At 38.0% G+C, this 21,781-nt stretch overlaps 1 protein-coding gene across 1 annotated transcript in view; it reads left to right on the plus strand.

The window, feature by feature from the left end:
• Positions 1–21,781, plus strand: part of LOC133837568 (protein toll) — a 51,597-nt gene that overhangs the window by 18,586 nt on the left and 11,230 nt on the right. The window contains exon 2 of the mRNA XM_062268374.1: positions 14,021–14,169. The gene's annotated coding sequence lies outside the window, so the exon portion shown is untranslated. The remainder of the gene's footprint in view (positions 1–14,020; positions 14,170–21,781) is intronic.

Below are 21,781 nucleotides of genomic sequence, written 5' to 3' on the forward strand. Positions count from 1 at the left end.
CACAATCATTAAGCCATTATTATTGTTATTATTATTACACTTATACGCCCCCAAATCCAAATGGATCGAACAACCACACACGCCACTCACACACACACACACGCACACACTCATAGCTGAGACACGCACATAAATTGTACAATTTATGAGAGCGGGCGTCGATGTTGAGCACTTCGTCAATGATTTACGTTCGTTGGTCTGGCCGAAAGGCTTCACTCCGTTACGTTACGTTGCGTTGCCAACGATAAACAACTTGAAAATGCAATGCAAAACCAATGAAGAAGACTGTGAGACGCAGTCAACGATTGAAGACCATCGTGAGGTGGAGCGCCCTTGACAGACATTTATCCTGGCGCCCAGGCAGCGTCAAGTATCCTGATCTCCTCCTCTCTCTCTCTCTCTCTTCTTCGTTGCATTGCACGGTTATCTGTTTGTCGATTTTGAAATCTGATTTTATGGATTTTCATTTCGTTTGACTTTGCGCTGATTTTCAATTGTTTCCACGTTGCCCTTTCTTCTTTACCCTTTTTCTCTTCACTGCTTTTAATAATAAATGCAGAGCGACAACCGAGACTCGCCTGCACTTGTCTGCATATATCTCTCCATCTATATATCGCTATATATGTATATATATATTCTGTGAACTCCGAATCTCTGGTATCTGCTCTGTGGTCTGTGTGGTTTGGTCATGGCCCAAGCTCGAGGACCGTAGCGCACATTGTTTGTCTTTCATTCTGTGTCCGTTGTCTGCAACTTCCTCCTTTCTTTTTTTTTATGAAATATTTATGCCCAGGCTTTGGTCAACATTGAAATTGATTTTTGCCTCCCACAATTTGCTATTAGTTGCGCCCACCCCGCCCCCAGAGTTTCCAACAGCAACGCCCTTGTCTAGGCAATTGCTGTTTGCCATTAACATGGCCAAGTTTTCACTCTTCCCTTTTTGACTTTGCCGCCCAAAGGGCCAACACACAACACGTTGACGGAGCCCAGTCAATTACCACACTGGCTTCCTTTCATATCGTATCGTATGAAACATGAATTTATCATTTTCACATAATGTATGTGTAACGTAGAAAATATGAGCTGGAAATTGCATTTAATGTACGCCCACTCATTTTGTAGTTATTCAATAATTTCCAGACTAATTAATTGCTGATAAATATTCGTCGTCGTCGTCGTCGTTGTCGTTGTCGTTATGTTGTGTGTCTGTCTGTCCTCTGTGTAAAATTAAGTCAATTTAAGCAACATTTTGCATTGTGGAGCAGCGTGCAGCAACAATTAAACAATCAAATACCCCAAATGCCACCAGATAAACATTATTAACATTATCAACAACGTCGAACATCATGGAATGTCAAAGACTCCACTTTATCTGTTTGCTCTTTATATAGATGTATATACAATGCGAAATATATATACATACATATATAAAGTGTGCATATTTTTGCTGATTAAAAGCGCGTTCTTTAAATTAATCGCCGAAAGCTCCTTTGGTTATATTAAAACAATTAATTTTCATATCAATTGTGGCACAACTGCCGCGCATTGGTGTCTGCCATTTTAATAGTTTACATTAACTGCATAATGTGGCTTAAAGATAATACATCATATATCACTTTTGCCACCAAACAACACAGCAACACAAAAAAGTGTCATTAAAAAATATGCCTTACTGTACAGTAAAAGCGCATTAAGGCTACGTGACACGTTATTTTCAATAAACTACATTTATAATAACTGAGATGAGTCTGTCAAAGTGATTATTCATTATTTTCGTGTGAGTAATTTTAGCTTTTACATAGCACAAAGAAATGGAGAAGATTTAAAGCTTAAATTTGTATTTCTCTGCTAATTAAATTTAGTTTATTTATTTCGCAAAATTGGCTTCAGATTTCTACAATTCTTTTAATTATAAATTTCAAGTTTAGATTCAATTTATGAATAAGAATTAACATAAATTCTTATTTCAATTTATTTCAACGTCGAATTTTGCTTCTACATCTGAGTAATTTTGGCAATTGATATTTGCATCTATTTGCAGATTGTTATCTAAACAATTAATTCTTTATTTGAATGATTGCTCTTTTAGTCTTATAATAATAATGGACTTGGAATTTAACTTTAATTTCTGAGTAGTTTAACATATGGAATGATGCAGCAAGATGACATAAACTTAATTTGTTAATATTAATACAAGATTGAACGCCTTCAAACTGATAAAACTTATGCCGCATCATTTGTCATCAAAGTCTTTAATCTTTAAGATCGCATCAAAAAGTTGGTTTTATTTTTGACATGCAAAACGATGTTGATCTTTTTGAATAGAACGAATTATCCACTTGAGTAAATCTGTATAGAATATAGCATTATCGCTGACAATAGCTTAAATCGCGAGGAAAATCCTTTTATGCTAGGCTGTTTTTTCCACGCAACGAAACTGGTTAAATTCAAATTAGATGAATGAAAGATAAGTACGCGTCCCAATTTGACACTTTCGCCAAGTTGAGTCAAGTTATACGCACAGTCACGAAGCAGCTCACGCTGCTCAAAGTTGTTTCTACATATTAAAAATATCATTTTTCATGGCCATAAACACACAGTTAGTGCGTTGGGAGAAAGCAGAATGGCAGGCAGGATATACGGGAAAAAGGACACACGCACATGACAGTCAGTCATCAGTCAGTCAGTGAGTCGAGTTGGTTAAACTCTCGGCAGCCAGGCAACGAGGCAACGAGGCAAGCAGCTCCTGCTGCAGCTCCTGCTGCTCGCTTAAGTGTTTGCTCGAGCTTTAGTCGCGCAGTGTGACCATAATCTGCCACAGACACTTGCACAACAACACTTTAATATAATCAACAACAACAACAACAACACGAAGATGAAGAATGAGTAGCAGCAGGGGCAACTACATTGCCACAAACAGTCAAGTCAGTTGTCGAGTGAGACAAGCAGATAAATAAAGACAGAGAGAGAGAGAGAGAGACTGCGACTGCGAGTAAATGTGTCCTTGCACAGCCTGATAAATGATGTTGCGACAATAATTAATTATATGTGTATGTGTGTGGCAAGTGAAAGACTGAGAGAGAGAGAGAGAGAGAGAGAGAGAGAGAGAGAGACGCAGCAGATGGGTCAGCTTAAGGCGTGTGTAGTTTGCACCGCAAGTATTTCATTTCATTTACGCAGCATTTTACAGGCCTCCCTTCTGCGTCGCCAGCGAGCCGCAAATGCCACAAAATGAGGCCTCAACGATTTCAAATGCCCCGCATTGTATGTGTGTGTGTGTGTGTGACACTTTGCTGTTGTGCATTTTAATGTCAAAGCATATTAGAATCAAATCTGAACGCGGTCTGCTTTTCCTCCAGCTCTTTCGCCCCCTTTTCCCTCATCATTTCCTCCCCATTTTCTCTCAATATTTCACCCGCTCTTTGTTCTTTCTCTTTGTTTCCCGCGTCTTTGCCACGCCTTTCTCTTCGTTCTTTGATGCGGCATAGTTTGAACGCCTTGAGGTCAGCAATTAAATTGCCATTTAAGTTATGCCAGCAGCGCTCGGCCAATGCAACTGTATAAGTGTCTGACAGCTTTGTGTGTGTGTGTGTGTGTGTGAGTATTGTGCATGTGCATGTGTGTGTATGATTTAGACATTTCAATTTGCATGTGTTAACATGCAATGCAAAAAGCATTCGATTCTTATCGCTCGCTACTCTTTCCTCCCCCTCCGCCCTCTACACACTAACAAAATCGCTGGCAGCCCTTTTGCTTAGTCCTGCTCAGCATTTTGGCCAACTTGCAACTGGCAACCGGCAACTGCCAACTCCCGATACAAAGTACTTTTCATTCTTTCTTTCCTTTTTTTTTTTTGTTGCTTTCCTTATACTCCATTCTCGCATTTGAGTTGAGGTTTATTATGGCGCAACTTTCCACACTTGCATGCCCCATGTGCAACCCCCCTCAAAGTTGCTACATGCCACACACTAGCACAGTAGGAGGCGGCGCCACTCACCGCTAGCACCTTTTTTTATGTGGAAATTTGAATATCCTGCGGTAATTTCCACTATTTTTAGTACTTTGTTGCCCTTTTGAACTGTCAGTAGTATTGCGGAGCTTACTCCGTGCATATATTTCTTTGCACTCCTCTCTCTTTCTCTTTCTCGTTCTCTCACTCCTTTTTTACCCCTTTTCACTTATCTCTGTATGGGAGACAGAGACGGCACCTCGGTGGAAGTTAAGTGCCTGACACTTGCAACACTAAACCGCACAGCGCATCTTTTGTGGCATTTGCTGGCGCAACGTTGAACTTTGTACTTGCCTCAGTCGTTGCTTTGCCACTGTGTGCGTGTGTGTGTGTCTAGTTTATACAGAGGCAAACCCATATTTGCATGCGACTTGAGTTACATTTATGGATTTCGACGTTAAGCATATAGAAGCTATGTATACAGGGTATAACGAGTCGAAGCATTAGCGTGGAGTGCACTAAAGCACTTATATCTAACTTACTGCATTCTTGCATTTTGGCAGTGACCTTTGCTTGAACGAATGCCAAAATGTTTTGTGGATTGACTCTAGAAAACATAAATACGATTGCAACAAAGAGTTTTTTTTTTAAAGAAAATGTAAAAAACATTCGCGCAAAGGATAAACTACAATAATGCACAAAGTCTGGTAGTTTTAGCTTTTATAGTTCCTGAGTTATATATCAACAAGCTAATGGACAGACAGACAGACAGATTAGAAAATCAAATCCTAAAAAAAAAAAAAAAAAAATAATTTCAAGCAAAGCATTAACTATAAAGTCTCATAACTCAAGCTATTCAAGTTTCTATAATATAAATCTCAAAAGGAGTGGACAGACGGATTTTAACTGTGAATCTTTAAGAGCTGATGGAAATTTATACTTAACTTTAAAATAAAGCATTAAATACATTGATACATTTAGAATGCTGTTAAAAAGTTTCACAACTCTAGCTCCTATAGATTCCTAAATATAGATCTTGAAAAGAATGGACGGACAGAAAACCCGACAAAGATTTTGTGCTGTGTATCACAAATGTTCTTAAAGTCATAAGTCTCTTTAGCTGCTTGGCGTTGAAATCGTGCTAAGCTTTCATAACATAATATTGGTTAACTTCTGTAATATTTAATCATCTCACTCGTTCACACGCACACACATAAACACACACTCACACACACACACTCTAGGCAGTCACTCACACTCTGGCATAAGCGCAATTAGTACATTTTTGGTAGCTAACACACTAGCTCGCTGATTGAGAAATTAGCCGAGCGGAGTCGAGCCGAGTCCGAGGCAGGACTTTGTGGCATTAAAACGTTGAAAAGCAAAAGCTTCATTATAGCCATCGTTGTCCAGTTTGCTCGATGTGAATGTGAACGTGAATGTGAATCTGAATGTGGCGATTGCGTGTGCGTCCATTTGCTCATTTGGCCATTTGGCAGCACATTTGCCAAGAGCGCGCGCTGTCGCTGAAGCTGCTGCTGACGCTGATGTAGCTGCTATAAGCCAGCAGCTGTTTGAGCCAAATGTTTGGCCTCTGCTTCCAAGCTGTGTATAACAAGTAACTTGGTGTGTGTGTGTGCGTGACAATTGTTAGTACACAGTTTTTGGCAAACTTTTGTTGATTGCCACACAAAACTTTGGACGCGGACTCTTCACTTCACTTCACTTTAGTTCATTTCTGTTTTTTTTTCCGCCTTGCTTTCTTTTGGCCCTTACGTGCAACTAGCCATTTATGCTTAGGCTTAATCGGCGCTTTGACTAACAAATTTTTTGTTGTGTTGCGCCACAGCCACAGAGCCACATTGATGAAGTTGGCCGTTCGCTTTTATGCGGCAAGTGCGTGCCATGAATGTAAAGCACAAAGTTAGATACAATGTACTAGAAGTGTAAGCGTGCACTGACAGAAATGAGAAGCAAATCCAATTCATAAGTGTGAACTAAATATAGATTAGAGGTATTTGAATGACAATCAAAATTATGTTGCATTTAAAACGATTATTTCTTTGAATTTATCTATAAAGTTCAAATAATATTGTTGACATAAATTTTAGTATATTAATATTATATCAATATTATTTTAGTATATTTTTAGTATATTAGTAGTTTATATAAGTTCAATTCCACGACTCTTGCTTAAAATTTAGACAAAATGCAGAAATTGGGTCCATTCATTTTAAGAAATGAAGTTGATTTTAACTTTTATATTATTCCGATGATGAGATCCAGAAATAATATTATCCAATGAAAAAATAAAAAGTCAATAAAATTTGTACATTAGTTTGAGTATTCAATTCGAAGCTTGTTCTTTAAAATTTCGACCCAACAAATGTAGAAAATTAGTCTAAAATGAAAGGCAAACTTTGTACTTCTTTGTAAGTGTAATGAACAGTTGTTGTAGCTTGTTTAGCCATAGCTTTGCCTGCAGCTTAGACTTCGTTTGTGTGTGTGTGTGTGTCTGTGTATTTGGCGGCTTCAGCTTCCAGTTGGATAGTTCTGGCCACCGCACATTAACCTCAAATCGAATGGGCCAAAACGCAGCGACGCGAGGTCGGTGAGCGCACAAAACTGACACGTTAAAAGCGGCCATCAAATGCATGTGTAAACAACACACAAACTCGTGTCCAATTATGGTCAGCTACGTTTTCGCCAGCAGCAGCAGGTCATTTGGGGCAAACTACATGGAGTTTGCTAGGGAAGAGGGGAGTGAGAAGGTGTGGCGCGGCAACATACTAAAAATAAATGAAGACATTAGCGACGCTCAAATGACATGTTATCGACTACTTTTAGCACAAACGGATGGAGGAAAAAGCGTACCATGCTCCCATTTAACATGCCGCTGCCTCTGGTTGGTTGTATCTCCCTTTGACTCCGCCTTCCCCACCTTCACGGCGTTGTAGATTATAAACAAACAACAATAAAGCGCAACCTTTGGGCTTTTGGTTGGGTTTTTTAGCTTTTTAAAGCGCTCGTTTTAGCGCGTTTTAGATTCTTAGCAATGATACAGAAACATGCAAACTTCCGGCACACAGTCCGGAAGTGCTGAAGCGACAGCGAACCGCACAGAAATATACACACACAACACACCCACACACACATGAAAAAAGCCATTAGCCTAGCACATGGATTGCACAAAGATTGAAAGCCACGGGTTTGGTCTTTTCACTGCGATAAATTCTCATTTCACCTTTTGGCAAACTGCGCTTTTGCCACACACACTCGCACACACAAACACACACACTCACTCGACCTCTCGTTCACCCACAATTCACTCGAAGCGAACGCAATCAGATGAAGCTACGGACATGCACGTAAATAATTTAAAACCTAGACGAGGGCGAGGCATCTGAAACTAAAGTCTCGACTTCGACCGTCTGCCACAGCTAAATGCAAATTCTGCGGCTGAAACTCTAAGTAGTTTTATGTTGTCGTTGTTGTTGTTGGTGGCCAGCACTCAATCAATACCGCTAGCCCATCAATTAAAGGTCATTTACATGTCAATGCAGCCGCAAACAACACAACCACAATATTTAGCATAGAAGAGGTAATTGAAGCTCTCCTTTCGCTGCGTCACGTCACGTCATTCTGGCTTCCTAGATTTCTTTCTTTCTTGCCACTCGCCGCTTGCCACTTGCCACTTGCATGTATTCCAACAGTTCTGGCGAATGTTGCGCAAATACTTTTGTTACCAAAATAGTTTGCAGTTTGTAATTTTTACTGCGTTGTAATTTGTAAAGTGCCCTTCTTCTATTATTATTTTCTTTCTTCTTTTTTTTTTGCAACAGCAGTTTGCATTTTGTTTTGCTGCATTCCAAATTAAGTCATTAAAGGCACGCAGCACCAAAAAAAAAAAAGCAAAGTTTAAGCAACTTTTCGTTTAAAATTATTTTGCAAAAGAATTTGCACAGTCGAAATGGAATGCGGTTTTCCATTTCTGTGTGTTTTCCTCCACAGTTACTGACTTTTATTTGGCAGCCTTTTGATAGCTCAACTTGGCCAATTTAGAGCAATTTAAAGTATGTGCTTTAAATGCTCAAGGCGAAGGCGAAGTCGAACAATACGCTATAAATTCGCTATGCATTACACTGTTTATCGCGAAATGCATGTGATTTGCATATTTGACATTGTTATGTATCATTTAACCCCCTCCAGCCACGCCCATTGCCCACCGCCCAGCTGCATCTTGGAAATTTATGTGTTGCATTGTTTATGACAGCTTTATCGCTGCTTAATGACATGCTGTCATGATTTATTGGACTGTTTTGCCAAATACCAAATTGCATACGTCCAGCACACTGCCAACTGACAACAGAGGGCGCTAATGAGCTCGCCTTTAGCCGAAAACTACTTGAACAACTTTTCCATTTAAAGTTAATAATTTGTACTGTTGCGCCCGACAATAAATTACTTGACAGTTTTCGCGAACAGCAAACAAATTTCACCAGCATGACAGTTGACATTTATGCAGACTTGTTTGTCATGACGTTGCCTGCAGTTGTCTCCCCCTCCGCCTCCACCTCCGCCTCCCCGCTGCTTTTCCATTTTCTTTTTGGCCAACGCGAACGCATCAGTGTCGCAGTCCTTGTTTGTCTTTCACTGCTGTTGTCCTGGCGCCGTAATTTTTATAATGAGAAATTGTCGGCACATAAAATGAAGTCCAGACGATGACAGCTGACACACAGAGCTGCCCAAGAGCTGCCTACTTTTTTTCTGCGCCTCGCCACCCTCCACTAACCAACAAGCATTCCTTTCTCCCCCTCCTCTACTTTCCTGCCCTACAAATTGCTGTTAATTTAAAGCTCTGGCAAATTTCCGCGTCAGCTGGCCGAACGCGTTGTTGTTGTAGTTGTTGTTGCCGCAGCTCTTGTACATAATGAGTGAGCGACGTTGGCCAGTTTTTTCTTTATTCTTATTTTTATTATACCCAAGACCCAGCATCATTAAGTGGGTATACACTTGTGGTGTGGTACAGAGAACTTAATGGGCTGAGACCGAGAGAAAAATGGATTAGATATAGTTATAGTTGAAGCTATGTTTTGTAAATGAGGAAACTGAAAAGAAAGTCGAATAAAGATATGTTATGAAATTAAGATTAAGCAATTTTTAGATACTTTTGTCATAGTTGAAGATATATTTTGATATCAAGAATCTCCAAAGAAGTTCTATGATTCAATTATAAGATACTTTTCTCATCCTTAGAATTATGTTATGAAATTAAGATTATACATTTATTTGATATATTATGATGAGAAACTGTTAAGAAACCCAATGATACATTTATTAGATACTTTTGTCATGGTTGAAGATATATTTTGATATCAAGAGTCTTCGAAGAAGTTCCATGATTTAATTATAAGTAACTTTTGTCATCATTAAAATTATGTTTTTAAATTAGGATAATACATTTATTAGATACATTAAGAGACTGCTAAGAAACCCAATCATACATTTATTAGATACTTTTGTCAAGCTTGAACTCAAGATTAAACACTTAGTCATAGGTAACTTTTGATCGGCAATTCCCTCAGTTAATTTCACAATTTTTTTGGATCGGCCAGCTCAGTATTTATGCACGACACAATTGAAAAAGCGAAACACAAAAGACGAAGTGGAAAAAAAGAAACAGCAGCAAAGAATCAACAAAAAGTTGATTTTTTCTCCCAATTTCGTAGTTTATTCCTTCGCCTTTTCTTTTTTATTTTTGCATTTTATTTCGGGAAGTGGGTTAAAATAAAATATACAATCTTTCAAGGTTCAGTGCGCAGAACTGTTGGCAGTTTTTTGTTTATTTCTTTTTTTTCATTCTTTGCTCTCGTTGTGCTTTCTTGCTTAAGTACATGCACAAAGGTCAAGTGAGCAGTTTATGTACCTGCAAAGAGGAATAACAACAACATGGAATGGGATAGAAAATGGGATCTGACTTTGCGTGCTCTTGTCCAGGGGGCAAATTTATTTTTACCTTTTCTTTTCTTTTTTTTTTGGCATACGCTGATTTTTTCATGTTGTTTTGAGGTCAGTCATATATTTCAATTAAATTTGAACATGCAAAGGCCGCAAGAATTTTTGCTTTTTTTTTGGCTTAAACTTTGGGAGCTCACTGTCCCAAAGTCAACAACAAACGCACGAAAAAAAAAGTAAAGAATTCTTTATGTGTCGGCCTGAGCTCAGCTCATGCGTGAGCTAATGAAAAATGATTTATGTACGCGCCGCATAAAATTCCTTCGAGAAGAAGAAGGAAGGAAGTTATTTTATGCGTGCGAGTTTGACTTGCTGACTTGGCGATTGAAGCCCAACGATGGCACACAATGTGTAATTAACACGATGCAAGCAAACTGTGGGGAATGCTTAGAACTGAGTTTGTTAGATGTGGTTACCAAGCGAACGAGAGAAATGCAAAACCAAACAACAATCTTAGTTTTCCTGGTGCGAAATCGAAGCCACAATTGCAATAACAATAACAATGCCAAGCCCACACACTTACAGCCATTTGAATGCTTCTACACAAGTTAAAGTTAAAGCCTCAAGAATGGCTCCAGGCAACAAGAGAAATTGTGTTTCATATTCCTTCATTAGCATTGTTAGAAGCAGCACATTTAAACAGAATAAAGAGCAGAAGGCAGCCAAGCGAAAATTATGCACATGCAGCCAACACACTGTAAAAGATACATTTTGTCCAAAACAGATGCAGAAGAGCAGCAGCAGATACAAATACAGAAACAGATACAGATGCAACTGCAGCTCTATACGTAATTACAAATTTACAGTTTATAAATATTCAGCACAGCACAGCGCAAATAGAAGTAAGAGAAACAGCTACAGCTAAAGCTGGAAAGCAAGAACAAGTTAATGTGGTGGATATGTGGGTGGGGCACAAAAAAGGGCGACTGCATCCGCCAGATGCGCTTAAGCATGTTACCCGAAAAAGCCGGGAATGCTGCTGCTGCTGCAAAATGTGGCACACACAAAAGCGAGACAAAGGCATGAATGCTGGCTGAATGCTGGCTGTTGTCTGGTTGGGAGACCCAAATGCATGCATACATCTAGACAAATAAATTAGCAACTAAACTAAAAAACAAAGCAAAGTGGTTAAAAGCGTTTTGCTGGGTGGGGCAGTTGAGTGCCTGCTTCTGCTTCTGTTGCTGTTGCTTACTTCTATTTTGTTCCCCCCATTTCGCCATTCTTTTGTATAAATTGCGGAAAAAAAAAGCGAGCCGGCAGCAATGAAATTATGTAAAAATGCAGGGCGCGTGCAACCATAGAACACACACGAATACACACGCACACTCTCACACACACACACACTTGGCTGGCAAACATGTTAAAAATTATTAAAACTGTAGGGAGCTCTTGCAACTGCACATTTGCACATTTCATTAGGGAAAAGACAGCAGCTAACGAACTGAAAATACACTACATGAAAGGCAGACACAGAGTTGAAGAAAATCATGTTCGAAAGACAAGAATCAGTATCTTACAGTTGACAATTTTCTATCATATGTATATTGAACAAGAAAATACCAAATGAGTATACCAAAAATACTAAATAATAATATACAGGTTATATTTGCTATATTTTCGATCATATAAATATTGAACAAGACAGAATAAAAGCAAACAAGTTCGGTATTCCTTTTCAAAATACCAAATAAATATACCAGAAATACTGAATTATACCACAAGCTATATTTGGCATATTACATTTATGCCATATTCAAAGTACATTAAAAAATATACCAAAATAATAAAATATATCGCTGCCTTTATTTGGTATATAACACATAATATATGTATACTACTCTCAAAGTACAGTACTAAATATACTAGATTATAATTTAATGAAGTTATATCTAATATAGTTGAATGTACCATAAATCGGCTCTAGCTTTAGTTCAGCTCTTTGCATTTTTCATTAAATCAGTTACATACCTTGGCTATATACTATTAAAATTATGCATGTGCCTCTTGCGCTCGACTTTTATTAACATCCATTGAGACTTTGGCTCTAAACAGACGCTCATTATGCGGCTCCACAGTGTGCGTCTATTAACATTAACATGCAGTCAGTCTGCTTTTGTTTTCTTCATTTCTACATACGTATATTTTTTTTATTCTTTTTTTCTCTTTTTTGCTTTGCTAAAGAACCGAAATTGCCACACAAAACACGCGGCTGTTGTTGTCGGTCTGCCACTTGAGTGATTTTCAATATGAAAATGCATGCAAAAAGGGAGACAGACAAACAGACAGACAGACAGACGGATGGAGCGTTGTGTGTGTGTGTGAGTGTGTGCGGGGGAGTGTGGAGGAGTGTGTGGAGTTTTGTTGCATGCTTCGCTGGTTTCGAGTGCAGCAGCAGTAACATTATGTGGCAACAAAGACAGCAAACAGCAGCAATGGACTGCGGTTTTCAGACCATACCAGAATACCACACAAGCACACAGATACAAATGCACACACACACTCACACATACATAGAAAGCAGACATGTAATAACATGTCTGTTTTTTTGTCTACATATATGCGCAAAATGTTATGTATGGACAAAGGCAGCAACCTATTTAATTGCTAGAAATGCTCAGTTTATGCAAAATGCATTTTTATTTCACTCTAATTTCGCATGAACATGCAACATTATGTGGCAACAGCTTAAATACTTAGCATAATGAATAAATTCTCTGCTCCAAATTGCAATGAATAGATCAAGAATAAATCTCTGAAATTGTAGATCTTGAGTGAAAAAATTTGCATATGGTAACAGTATTTTTCATTTCTTTTGGGGGGGGGGAGTTGACAAAGTGTTTGCACAACAACAAGAAATAAATAAATAAACAAAAACATTGTGATTTCATATTTATGAGGCTGCTGCCTCAAAAATATTTAAATTGATGCAGCTTCACAGTAATTGGAATTTCCAAAAAACACAAACACACACACACGCAACTGAAATTACAAAGTTTGACCTCTTTCTGGGTTGAAGATGGATAAATTTGTTATTTATTTGAAAGGATTTATTTTTGCCTTAATTTTGATTTGTTGTGTTTTGTGATTGCTTTATTTTACAACTTTGCTTTCAGCTAATGGCTAAACGGGAACCTAAAGTTGTGCAAAGAAATATGAATATAAATATTAGAAAGAGAAAGAGAGTGGATATCAAACCACAGAGCTTCTAGCTTATTTATTTAAATGTGAATTCCCAATTAAATATAATTTGATTTGTACTTCATTTGCATAGCTTGAAATATGATGCAGAAATATATGAAATAATTGCAAAATGTATTTCACAAAATATGGCAAATATTTATACTGCAGCAGATTATCATTTAGATGGAAATGAAATATAATTTATATGGAACGTTTTTCATGCACTTGACGCCATCTTTTTTTTGTGTGTGCTGTATGTGGCAAGTGGCATCCTTAACTCAACCCTTTGGCAGCAGCTTAACCGATGTGTGTTGCAACCTTCGGCTGAGCAGAGCAGAGCAGAGAACACACACTTGACTTGCAAATGGTTTTTCAGATGCATGGCCATGCAATGCTAAGTAGCAGTGAGCTTAATTAAATTAAATGCACACACACACACACACATGTAAGAAGGGGGCACAAGAAGAGAGTGAGGGCACTCATGAATAGACATTAGGTATGCGTTAAAATTTAAGTGGCTTACACGAGCGTGTCATGTATACACACTTGTGAGAGGGGACGCTTCGTCCCGTCGACGCCTTGTTTGCCACTTTTGCATATGTATGACATAATTAGTGCTATAATAAAACCAACACATACACACACACGTGCATATGTGTGTGTGTGGAAACCACTTCTAGCTCAAAAGTGGCAAAGTTGAAAAGTCGCACACATTCTGTACGTAGCTCATTTGAAATGTTAATAAGATGCCTCCACTCGACATCTTCTCTGGAGACTACGTTTTCTTTACGCAACTTTTGCCCTACTCTTCTCTACTGACTATTTTACATATTTTTCACGCTTTTTTTATTTTCCATTTCTCTTCTTTTTTTGCAGTGAATTGCTTAAAAATACATTAAAAATGTACAACAAGCTGCAGTAAAAGGAGTAAAAAGAAACAAATCAAACACACCGGAACGGAACGGAAAAAAAGAGGAAGGAAGGAGAAAAAAACAAAAGGGATAACGCATACAATAACAGAAAAGGTAAGTTAACATAAATATTATCTCAGCAGCCACTTAATATGCATGAATAACAATAATTAATGATTGTTTTGCAACAAAATAGAATGCAAAAAAAAAAATATAGAAAGAAAAGATAAATAAATTGCTTAAATGCATAAATTAAAACAACTGTTGAGAAAGTAGAACGAAGCTATAATAAAGTAGGCAACAAACTTTATTATAATTTAAGGCAGTAGAGGAATATTTTTAAATTAAGGGAACTATTTCATAAACAGAAATATCAACACAAAATTAGCACATTTGATCTCCAACATTATTGCCAATATCTTAATCAAAAAAAACACCATCAACAAGGCGCAGTTTCATAAAGATGATCTAATCTGATTCGTCTAGTTAAATGCAGACTGAGAGAGACACACACCTTAAGCATTTGCTTAATACGCTTGAAAGCCATAAATTACGCAGTGAATTCCCCAAAGAGATCATAACTTTTATCACTCACTGTCACGCCACACAAAGCTAGAAACTAACGTAGAGTATATTTTTCATATGCCCGGCAGCATTTTTATATATTTTATTTGGTGGGTTTCTCTGGGCTATGTTACTATTATTCATGCATATGTATGCATATATATATATAGTCGTATATATAGAGAAAGTGTGTGTGTGGGAGATGCAAACAAAATGAAGCAAAAATGGTTCATTCTCTTTGGCTGCATTGGTGAGATAAACATGCACAACAATTTATATTCTTTGCAGCAGCACAAACACAGCCTGCAGCATGCAACACTTTTGCGTGCCCCAAAAGCAAACTCGTAACTGGCATTGCTGCAACACAGAGAACCAAAATAAAAAAACAACAACACTGGACTGCTAGACAAATTATGCGTCAAGTGCGATCCTGCGGCTCAAAGAGCTGAAGAATTTAATTAAATTCTCGCACAAGGCCGGCGTTCGTTGATCGAATGCCAGATACTACGTAAAGCAATTAAAATGTCGTAAACGACCTTTTGGCACTTTCCGCAAATTTACAGAGTACAACGCAGCTATTTGTTATATTTTTAATTGCGAAGCGCAACTGACCAAAACTCTTTTCACATGTAGCGTAGTGTAGTGTAGTGTTGTGTTGTGTTGGTGAAAGACGCCCACTTAATTGAATTTCAGCAGCACAACCAAAACACAAAAAAAAAAAAAACGTAAAGATAACAGAGTGAAAGAGTGAAAGAGAAGCAGAGAGAGAAAGAGAGAGACACTGATGCAATTACATTTGCCACACAGTCACTTTGAAATGCAAGTAGAAAAGTCAAAAGAAGAGGCAAACTTCGTTTTGGTTTTTGGTTTTGCATTCATTTGATTTTATGCGTATTTAATGCATAAATAATTCAATTCGCATTTCGTATTTCGCATTGCATAAATGATTTGCTGTTGTTTATTTGCAAACAATTCGAAAAATGCGTGCGCATTTAAATGTGCTCGAACTCGAACTCTCGCATAATTTTTTTTTTTGGTGCGACTAACAATCCAATAAATATTATAATTTAATTGGCCGACTGTCAGCGCACAATTCGCGCCGCCCCCAAACAGAGACAATTATGCAAAAATTACAAACAAGCGACTGCAATTAAAATTAAAAATTAACAAAATATTTGCCATTAAATATGCATCTTTACACACACACACACACACACCGTATTAACACCCACAATGTGAAAGGACAGCAGCTTCAACGACTCATTAAATTTACATTTGCATATGAAATAGTTTCAACACGCAACAGAGACCAAAGCTCGTTGTTGTTGTTGTTGTTGGGGGGTAAATAACTAATTAATGCAACTGTTGGTGGCAACAGGAGTCAAAGCAGCAACAGCAACAGCAACGTTAGCTGATCCTATGTGTGTGTGTGTGTGTGTGTGTGTTGTTTATTGCTTTTTATTATGCATTTCCAAAATGTTCATGCGTATTTAGCATAAACTAAATTTATGCTTCAACTCTCCAAAATGTGTCGCCAGCAGCAGCAGCAGCAACAGCAACCGAGCGTGCAACTGCCACCGACATTTTGTGGCAACCAATTAGGCCAAATTGTGTGTTGGCTTGTGCACACACACACACACACACACACACATACTGTATATAGTATTTAGTATATAGTATATACCACAACTCGTCGTGCAGCGATTATGGCGTTATTGCAATTTTATTTTTTGCTTCTGTGTTGTGGGGCCAAATATTAAAATGTAATTAAAAGGCCATTGCCTGATGGATGGCTGCCAAAAAATTTAAACAGCTGTCACAAACATGCCAAAAACTATGCCACACATCCTTTTGTATGCTACATAATTATCCCGCTGATTTCTAATACCAAACACATTGTATTTGTGCTTTCGTCAATACAATTTTCCCTGGCATTGAGTTTTTGTTGGGGGGCATTAAATGCACTTTACGAATTTTCGCATTTTTATGACAACATTTCATTTCGGCATTTCATTTGGAACGCCCAAAGGCCATGCAACACTTGCTTTTCCATTTCGGTAGCGGGCAAAACCGAGCTTCGACCTCCTGCCAAGGTTATAACTTCTTTTTATTTACTTTCTTTTATTTGCACTCTGATTTAATGGCCATAAAAAAAAGTGCGACGTGCAGGGAGCGTGACAAAAGTGAACGTACATAAAAAAACGAAAACAAAATCACAACGCACGCTGTGAATTTCAATATAAAAACGCGCGCGGGCAAAGGACACGCGGCACAGCAACAGTGCGTATACACAATGTCATTGGTGGGCCATGGAATTTTTGAAATTTACTCGTTTGCATGATTTTCTTTGGTCCGCTTGCAACTTATTTCACTTTTTACTCGCTGCCTGACGACTTGGCAGCTTAAATCATTTGCAATTGAAACGTGGCGCTTCAGTTCGCTTATTTTGTGGCGTTCGCCATAAAGTATGCAACGATTTTTGATTTATCCTTTTGCAAGGCGCAAATGAGTGTGTGTGTGTATCTGTGTGTGAATGTGTGTGTGTGTGTGTTTGCCTTCCACCGCATATACATATACAAAATAAATACATAAATTGAAATGAAGTGCCAGCCACTTTTGTGCACATTTCAGAGATTTTAATCTTTATTTATCGCCTCTGCAACTGCGGTTGCGATCCGGGGGGTCCGGTCTCCGTTCTGGGTGATATTTTAAGCAACGCTATATACATTTTAATATCCCTATAAATACGCGAATGTAGCGCAGATTTTAACACATCATCGGCCGACAAAAGAATACAATATGCAGATAGATGCGAAGCCGCTTTCATATTTATGCATTTTTAATGCAACAACAGCGTCTGCAACAAACAAACAAAAGCCGCACACGAAACTATTCAAAGATATTCATTTGAATGCTAGATTTTCAATAAACTCAAAAAAAGTATATAAATCAACAAATACCGGACTAAAAAAAAAATAAAGAAAACGAAATGAAAACATTTGGCATTGTTTTCGTTTTAGAAAAATATTATTTTTATTTTAATATCCATTGATTTGAAGTCGCGCACACAGAGCACAGGAATCTGTTTGACGGTGTGTGTTGGCATAGAATAAATAACCGGAAGCGGTTCGCTGTTTGCAGCTGCAGCTGTGTGACTGCAAATGTGTGTGTATTTACGTAATGGATGTGGATGTGTGAGGGTCGGGGCGTTGCTTAAATATCCGCCATGGGATGCAATCAGCACAAATATGCACAAATAATCCTGGCCAACACATAAATATTGCATGATATTGGCATTTTTAATATGCCACAACACATTACACATGTTTGTTCGTTAGTCAATGAACAACTTGTGTTACTCTACAATATTACAATAAATACATGGGATGAAATGATTATTTAATTTAATTAAATTAAAGCTTAAGTGATGTCTGATTGCTTTTGAGAATTTATATTGTAATTTACTTCCGTTTTTAACTCATCATTTTAAATTTTCTCTTTCTTACACATGTTTGTTTGTTAACTTGTGTTATTCATGGTATATATAAATTAAATATAATTAAATTAAAGCTTATGTGATGTCTTTATAACACTGTTTACTTTAGACAATTTTCTCTTATTAGCTTCACTCTTTAACTATTCATTCCGACCTTAACAATTACTCATTATTAAAGGGTATTTTTCACGCTTTTGTATTCATGCATTGGATATGCTTTTTATATAATTACACGCATATAGAAATTGAGTAGAGTGCTGCATCAATCGCCAGCTAATCCTGGCTTAATAGATTTCATGGCAATAAAATTGCCCATTGACCATTGGCAGCTGTCCAAATTTACTAATGGCCCTTTTCAAACAGATGCCAACATTGCGTTCACTTGTGTCAAGGTCTCTCTCTTTCCCTCTCTCTCTCTCTCTCTCTCTCTCTCAGTCAGTTTGTAACAAGAGCGAAAACAGAACAAGAAAGTCGTGCACATTTCTAAATAACAAGCGCTACAAAATGTGCACAATTAGCGCTATAAATGGGGCTCCGAGACTTCTCATTGCAAGCAAGCAAGGATGGAACGGAAGACGCTGTAAAGCAAACCCCATTTATGGTCCCAAAATGCCACAAATGCTGGCTGAGCACAGCGAACGCGCAACTTTAAACGTGACTCACATTTCAAAGCAACAATAAGAACTGCGGGCTCGCATCTCAGTTTGTAGTTCTCAGTTCGCAGTTCGCAGTTCTCAGTTCTCGGTTCGCCCCAACTGTAAATGTATGCTGGACAATGGACAATGGACAATGGGATATCATCGCGTTGCCCGCGAATTAAGCAGCATGCAACTCGTGCAATAAAACAAAGCGCAAATTATGAGGGCCCAAGCACTGGACAATGGCACACAAAGCAGCATAGAACAAAAGTGCGAGCAACAGTCAGAGAGTGACTTCAAGAGTAGTCGACGAATTAACCCGAGAGAAGCAGGAATTTATTAAGAGTAGTTTTTTGAAGGCAACTATTGTTTTGAAATATTACAAAATTTGTTTAGTATTCTTTTTATAAATATATGTTATCTATCAATTGTTTTCACGTTTACCATTAATTTTTAATGGAAAAATATAATTATAATTCTTAAATAATATAACTATAAGAGGTATTCAATATTACTATAAATATATTTTAATTTCCATTTTATTTTTTTAAATTTATCTCTATTAATCATTTTATCTGATAAAATTTATCATTAAAATTTCATTCATATGTTATTCAAGGTTTTTGTTGACTCTTCTTGAAAACAATATTTAAATCATACAAACATTATTTATTTGTTCCCTTGGAAATTACATTTTATATTACTCACTTTTCAATTACAATTCCGTTTTGTTCATAATTACTTTATTCTAAGTATGATTATCTTTTTTCTGTTTTCTCAGTTATTCTATTTATCCAGTTTTTACTGATCATTTTCTTTTTAAAAGTCATTCACTTCAAATCATTGTATTCATATTTTTCATAAGAATTTTGCATTATTGTTTTTATTAAATCCACTATCAGTTTTCACTGAAATTCATTTTCAGTAATAATTTTGTATTTGCATTTCGTTTGAAATGGTAATTTAAATCTTTACAATAATTTATTATAAAATAGAACACAACAAAACACTGTAAAAGTAATATTTCTTTCTGCGATAAATTCCTGGCCCATCTAGGGTTAAAACAAACGCTACCTTTGCAGGGTATAAGCAGCGCCCAGAACCCAAGAAAGAACTCAGGGAACGTAGGGAACGCACTGAAGGCAGTTGAGCTGCGTTTAGTCGCGAGAGGTTGCCCAGCATTGTGGCCACGACAAAATTAAGTAGTTGTAGAACCAGTCCCAGAAGATTGAAGACAGCGCTACGCCAAAGGCGGCATTTGGCATTCGGCAAAGTCATCGCGGACTGCGAGTCGACTCTGTCTTCTTCACTGCTGTCTGCGCGTCTTTCGACGTTGTCATCGTTGCCACTGCCACCTCTGCTGCTGTTGCTGCTGCTTTGCTGGTGCATGCCACTCGTAATTGAAGTGTACGCGTTGTGCGTCCCTTGACAATCAGACCAAGTTCTCTCTGGCCACACTTGGCAGGTTGGCATTACGCTGTATTATTTACAATGCCAAGTATACTCCGACTCCAAGTCCGACTCCGACTATATAGAGTTCTACTTCAGCCTTCAGCTTCAGGGGATACGCTTGCATAATAAACTGTTGAAGCCAATGGGCGACATTTTCATTTGGAGACGTGTCCACTACTTTTTTGCAGCAGCAGGTCTATTATTTTATTTCTATTTAGCTGCCAGCTGCCTCTTCAACTTGTTTATTTATGTGAATGACTGTGTGAGTGAGTGTGCGTGCGTGTGTGTGTGTGTGTGCGTGTGGAAGTTGCACATAAATTTAGTAAGCTGCTTAAGAGGAAACGTTGCCCAGTCTTGGGGAGTGGCTGGAGTTGGAGTAAATGGCAAGTGACGCCCCAAGGAAATGGTTAGTGAAAACTGGATAGATAGAATGTCTGAGAAAACAGAAAACAGATCATCATAGACAAAGGCAAATACTAGAGCTTCAACAATCAAAGTGCTTGAAGTGAAAGCTGCTTAGCGTAGCATAAAAGCAGTTTAAGCTTTGGCTTAATTGTATTCAATCAACTTAAAAGTAGCTAAAGATTATTTAGAAGGTAAATAAGTAGCGTAAAATGGAAATGGCATAAATCAAAAGTGGCAAATCAAAAGTGGCAAATCAAAAGTGGCTAATCAAAAGAAGAAGCAATTCAAAAGTGACTAATCAAAAGTAGAAAATCAAAAGTGCACATCAATTTTTGGCTTGCCACCCGCAAACTAAAAACAAGTCAAGGAAGCAGCGACTCGACCGCTAAAGTAACCATTCGAGTGACTTTGAGTTGCGTAAACAAGCCAAACAATGCTCGTCATAATAATCATAATAATAGCAACATCAGCAACAGCAACAACAACAACAACATCGGCAAACATAACTATGAAAGCCCATCAAACTTGAATGCGTCACGCACACGGCACAAAGTGTTGGCCAGTGTCTTTGGCCTGGCCTCAAGTGCTGGCGCCTGAAAGGGAGCAAGAGAGCTCAACAAGTTCTGCGCTCTGCGCGTTTGTCTTGGGGCACGAGCGCGCATTATGCAAAAAAAGTTTGCAGCAACTTATAGAAGACAACATGATTAACAGACAAATGACATTACAAAGCCTTTCACTTTGTGACTGCTCACACTCTGTGTGCCCTTTCTCTCTCTCTCTCTCTGTCTGTTGGTCATGCCTTTCTTTTCGCTTGCTCTTTCTCTTTCGGTTCGCTTCTCTTCTTTGGTTTTGTTTTTTCTTTCCACCAGCAGACAATGCTCTGGCTTTCAAGCACAGCAGACCCTTCGTTTTTCCAGGCGAACGCAAATCAGGTCTTAACCCCTTTTCTTTGCTGCTTTCTTGGTTTTTGCATCTGCTTAGTTGCATGCAACTCATGAACTCAGCAGCCTCTCCGTTGAAAGTAATGAGCCTGATGGTGTGGGCACGAAAAAATATCTCATGGATTTGTCGCTGTGCTTTGAAGTTCGACTTTACACAGCTCATTAGATGTCTGTTAAACTGCAACAACAGCAGCAGCTCTTATTAACAACTGGCTCAAATTATCATAATG

The sequence above is a fragment of the Drosophila sulfurigaster genome, chromosome 2R (genome assembly GCF_023558435.1).
Source record: "Drosophila sulfurigaster albostrigata strain 15112-1811.04 chromosome 2R, ASM2355843v2, whole genome shotgun sequence".
Lineage (NCBI taxonomy): Eukaryota > Metazoa > Arthropoda > Insecta > Diptera > Drosophilidae > Drosophila > Drosophila sulfurigaster.